The 5,713-nt window shown below is 43.3% G+C and overlaps 1 long non-coding RNA gene across 1 annotated transcript; it reads left to right on the top strand.

The window, feature by feature from the left end:
- Positions 1 to 1,290: 1,290 nt before the first annotated feature.
- LOC125524155 lies at positions 1,291 to 5,182 on the top strand. The gene is made up of 4 exons (XR_007290570.1): positions 1,291 to 1,831; positions 4,083 to 4,158; positions 4,237 to 4,332; positions 4,837 to 5,182. It is a non-coding gene; the product is annotated as an uncharacterized LOC125524155 (long non-coding RNA).
- The last annotated feature ends 531 nt before the right edge of the window (positions 5,183 to 5,713 follow it).

Here is a 5,713-nt window from a genome sequence, read left to right as displayed (position 1 = left end):
GGCCGCGATCTGAATCGCTACGTGTACGAATCCTCCAACCGCGTTCTTGCAACGCTTCCGACTCGCGATCTTCAAAGGTATGAAGATGCACTCCCCTCTCGTTGCTAGTTACTCCATAGATTGATCTTGGTGATGCGTAGAAAATTTTTAATTTCTGCAACGATCCCCAACAGTGGCATGATGAGCTAGGTCTATGCGTAGTTTCTATGCACGAGTAGAACACAAGTTGTTGTGGGCGTCGATTTTGTCAATTTACTTGTCGTTACTAGTCTTATCTTGATTTGGCGGCATCGTGGGATGAAGCGGCCCGGACCGACCTTACACGTACACTTACGTGAGACTGGTTACACCGACTAACATGCACTGGTTGCATAAGGTGGCTAGTGGGTGTCTGTCTCTCCCACTTTAGTCAGATCGGATTCGATGAAAAGGGTCCTTATGAAGGGTAAATAGAAATTGGCATATCACGTTGTGGTTTTGGCGTAGGTAGGAAAGGTTCTTCCTAGAAACCTATAGCAGCCACGTAAAAACTTGCAACAACAATTAGAGGACGTCTAACTTCTTTTTGCAGCATATGCCGTGTGATGTGATATGGCCAAAAGGATGTGATGTATGAGATTGATCATGTTCTTATAATAGGAATCACGACTTGCATGTCGATGAGTATGACAACCGGCATGAGCCATAGGAGTTGTCTTAATTTATTTATGACCTGCTTGTCAACATAAACGACGTGTAATTACTTTACTTTATTGCTAACCGTTAGCCATAGTAGTAGAAGTAATAGTTGGCGAGACAACTTCATGAAGACACGATGATGGAGACCATGATGATGGAGGTCATGGTGTCATGCCGGTGATAATGATGATCATGGCGCCCCGAAGATGGAGATCAAAAGGAGCAAAATGGTATTGGCCATATCATGTCACTATTTGATTTCATGTGATGTTTATCATGTTTTACATCTTATTTTCACTACACCACAACACTTGATTGGGGGCAATTAACTGCCGGGAGAAATACTCGATCAAGAGCAAAACAACTGCCGGGATATTTGTTTCTGCCATTACAAACATCTTGAGGCAGAGAAACTGCCGGGAGAACTTGAACAATAACGACACATGCACTGTCGGTACACTTCAGGGCCCATCTGCTGCCGAGACAACTACACCACGGCCCATAATCTGCCGGGAATCGACTTTGACGCCAAACCGAAATATCGGGCCTACTAAGCGCGCGCGATGAGGGGAAAGCGCGCGAGTGGCCAAAACTTTGGCCCAAAAAAGACGCCGACGCGCCGGCCCGCCATCAGATAGTGCCGCCGTCCCCAAATCCTTCGTGCCGTCCACCAGACACAGCCGCCGCCCCCAACCAGACCACCGCCGACGTCGCCCCCCACCGTGCCACCCGCCCTAACCATCCCGCCGCCGCCGAACGCCCTCCACCCGGAGCACTGTTGCCGTCGCCCCCCAACCACTCCAGAGCGGCGGCTCCAAGCACCGAATTGACCGCAGCCGGCAACCACTCCAGATCCAACCGGCGGCCGCCCTCCACCCAGACCACTGCCGCCGTCCTCCTCCCCAACCACTCCAGAGAGGCGCCACCGAGCCGCCACTCCAGACCGCAAGCGGTGACCACCACCACCCATCTCGGGAGCTTCCTCCCCGACCAGGCCTCCTCCCCACAAGCTTCATCGAAGAACCAAGCGGGGACCCCTCCTCTACGTCCTCTACCCCAGGCAGGGGAGCGTCAACTCCTCACGAGCAGCTCTGCCTTTCCCTGGATAGCGCTGACTCCTCTACTTCTTGCTCCAACCGCGAGAATTTGACAGGTGATATTTCCTAGATCACTGCAGAAATTGGTGTGTATCTCTAACATCTATGTATATAGTCTATTAGTTAATCTGGGAAGGGTTCCTCAAAACAACGCTTGTCATCAAGGATCATCCAAGCCTGAAATTGGTAAAACTTGAAGGTTAGCAAAAGTGGTGGGGCTTCAAAGAAAATATTGGGCGGGCCAGGCAAATGGTGCACAGGTTTTTTGTTTGAGATTCTGAGTCATAGGCATTAGTATATAATACATGATTACAAGATGGAGTGAGCATATATGTATATATCAATTCATAAATTGTGAGTGTACTTGCTTATAAATGCTTATGGCTGCAAAATATATGTTCTGATATTTAAAATGTTCATAACAATTGGGTGAACACTCAGGCTATCTATCTAATGAAGCGATTACAGGAAAAATAGATGTACAGTGCGGTACTATTTGCATCTAATTCATGTCCTCAATTGAGTGGAACAACTAGGCTATCTATCCAGGACAGTATGATGGACAGAATAAGCATATGGATAATGTGTATCTAACTCCTTCGTTGAACTCAGAATTTGGGAAAAGAAATTAGATTACCTGTTATCTCTTGCTGAATCGTAGTTGCAGGGAAATTAGATGGAGTGGTTTCCCTTATGGTGAGTCGGAGGTGACAGGGGAGTGGAGTTTGTGGGGCGTGCATTTCGGCCGGCCCCTGGTTGTTCGATGCCAGATCTACGTGGAATGCCGGTGAGCGGCTGGTGCTAGGCCTAGTGTGCCGCTGCCTGCTGCGGCCATGAGAAATAGCGTGCTGCTACATGCTCGTGCCAGCTACATGGATCGGTCGTATTCTTAGTGGGCTGTGCTTTGGTGCATAGGTAAAATTAAAAGTGGCAAGAACCTGGGTGCACATGGCCTTGTTTGGCCCCAACAAAGCTCCGCTCCTGGTTAGCAAACAATAAATAGGTTTGTTTTGATGGTGTACTGAAGATTACAAGTATTGTAGATAATACACTTTGTTCATTTCAAGTATTAGTTAATTTGATTGTTTCTGCTTCACATTGCTCTAAGACTGGCGAAGTAGTTTTATGTGTTCTGTAGGGGTGGTATGCATCTCTTATTTTATTTCTCAGAAATAAAGGCTAAGACTATGAGTATCTGCATGTCATATCAAATCATTATGCCTTCCAACATTAAGCAAAGTGTATGAGGCCTAGACTTTGAATATTTCCTATATATTTGATGGTAGAGTTGTAGCAACTTCCCAGATTTCTCAATATCATGTCCAATAGTGTTTATAGTCCTTCTTTCATAGATTTTTACTCACACTTTAAAAGTGTTGTTAACCAAATCTATGCAAGCTTAATGGAGCATTTGAGTTACACCAAAATGTCCAATAGCAATGGATTATGTACATTGATAAAAGTCAACGTATTGCCGGTTAAATCTGTTTTCACCAAAATGGTAGAATTCTGTGTTCCACTGTGCACATCATAATATTTAGATTTCTATATGCCTTTAACTACATGGACTTTGTCAAAACAATATTCTGTACTAGTAACAGTACAAGATATCTCTAAGTCAACTTATGTAATAAAGTAATCTCATGCAGATTGTTAATATGAGTGAGGAACTTTATCTCAAGTTATTATATGATCTTAGTTACTGCAGTTTTCAGTATGTTGCTCTTATCGGTCGACTTTAGCTTAGCATCCATTTCTGAATGTTTTGAATTGATTTCTCTTCCTGTGTTTGTCGCTCTTCCTATTTCCATTCTCGATGCCATAGTAATACATAATTGTTTCTGATGAATATAAGACATTCAGTGTGCTTAAGGACATGGGCGAAAGCAAGTATAATTTTAAGAGGAGCATTTATGATATCGAGCAGCTACATGATTTCTCAATGCAAAGCTCCTAGCTGTGTTTGTGCACTTATTCTTCCAATATATTCTTAGGATATGCCTAACTACAGTTTTGTCACATGGATTCCTCCTTATTTTATTATCAACTCACTTGAACTCAAAGTGGTCGGACCCTGCGCAAGTGGGAGCTACATGCACCGAGCTGCCCTTTTTTTTGTTAATGTCACTTAGGATAGCAGATCTCAGGCTCCTTAAGCAAGCCCTTGATAGACATGAAGACAACTAAGTTCACATATTTGTGTGCTGAAAAAGATTCGGCCCTCTGCTGTCACTGATTGCGTCCTACATTTTTGTACAGGGACACTGATTGTTTTGCATGGACACTGATTGCTTATTTCTCTTGCAGGGTTACTAAAATGCGGTATCTACCTTGTGTTGGACAAACTTGAACTCCAGTTCTACCGGAGATTAGTGAAGAAAATGTGAGTGTAAACTTGAAGGTGTCCTTGTCACAATTTTACAGAATGAACCAATCCTTTTCACTTTGCTTTCTTCTGCAGCCATATCATCCAGAGGGAGAAGGAACCATCTAAGGCGCATCAAATCAAGCTAGAGGTCTCTGTAACCATTTTAGTCAAGTAGCAGTTTTGCGAAAGGTGACCGTGGCAAACATTTTATCTTGTTACAAGCACATTATTTGGATGAAATGGCATTTATTGTTGGTGGCGTATTTGTATGCCTAACAAGTTGGGTGCTTGTCTTCAGGGTATCTCATAACCTCAACCTTTAGGTTACTATAAACAAGTTTGCAACGACAAGAATATCAAATTATAACTTTTTACTGTTTTGTTACTATAACTGGAATGGAATGAGCTGTGTACATTAGCCTGATTCAAATCCTTTTCATCTCCAATGAATGATCTGTGTACAACATCAGCCTTCATTCAAACTCCATGTACTGAATAATTTCACAGCATGTGCTGCTACAGCCAACGCCCAATAGCAAGGAAAACAAAGAAGGCATTAGAACACTTGTCCTTATGTGATGTAAAAATTGCATTTTTATTGTCCAGTACTAGTTGCATGTTCATGTATGTTACAACTTACAACAGGTTTATTGTGCTATAAGAGCTCCATTTTGAGTTTCCGGTCTGTTGCAGGTTTCCCAAAGATGCACTACTTGATGGAGATTTGGATGATCTACAAGCTGCTGATGGTTTGCAAGATCTACTATTAAGTTGGTGGAGTGATAATGTAATGCGCCTTGTTTGTTGAACCTGGAGACATTGGGAAGTTCAGCTCATTTTGGTGGTCGTTTTGGCACATAGGCCACTATATGGCCATTTTGGTTGCGTGACACATTTAGAAACATATACACGTCTCCCTTTGTGGAACTACTTCATTTTGGTTGTGTGGCACATCTATCTAGAAACATTTATGTACTCCTTTTGTGGCACAATCTGCTTATATATGTTCTTATATTTATGGAATGAAGTTTAAGGTTTCCGATGAGGCCTATATGTTACTTTGAAGTGTATGTATAAATTGTGTGAGGTGTCCTCATTGCTTAACATAATGAATGGATATTACATCAGGGATGCCTACAATAGTTTCCTAGTGAAATCGAAGTGCTGGCATCATAACTGCCTGGAAAACATGCATGTGCAGGCAGCAAAACTGCCAGCAATTGTAGTTTCATGTGCCTTGACCAATCTGCCGGGAGAAAACAAACTGCCAGAAATATAAGGGCCAGGGCAGAGAAACTGCCGGGAGAAGTTTATCTGCCGGGACAACTAATCACCGGCAGTCGTTCTCGTGGCGGTTCTATCTGCCAGGAGAAACGCTATCCCGGCAGATTGTCTGCCCTTATAAGCGTGTTTTCCCGACAGTTTTTTTGTCCTTATATCAGTGTTGTGGTGTAGTGAATTTCTTAGAACGACGGTAGCATCAATAAGATGATCCCTCGCAATAATTTCAAGAAAGTGTTCCCCCTAACTATGCACCGTTGCTAAGGTCCATTGTTTCGAAGCACCACGT

Source organism: Triticum urartu, chromosome 7 (genome assembly GCF_003073215.2).
Source record: "Triticum urartu cultivar G1812 chromosome 7, Tu2.1, whole genome shotgun sequence".
Taxonomy (NCBI): Eukaryota; Viridiplantae; Streptophyta; class Magnoliopsida; order Poales; family Poaceae; genus Triticum; species Triticum urartu.
The sequence above is the reverse complement of the archived record's forward strand: the minus strand, read 5'-3'. Positions and strand labels throughout refer to the sequence as shown.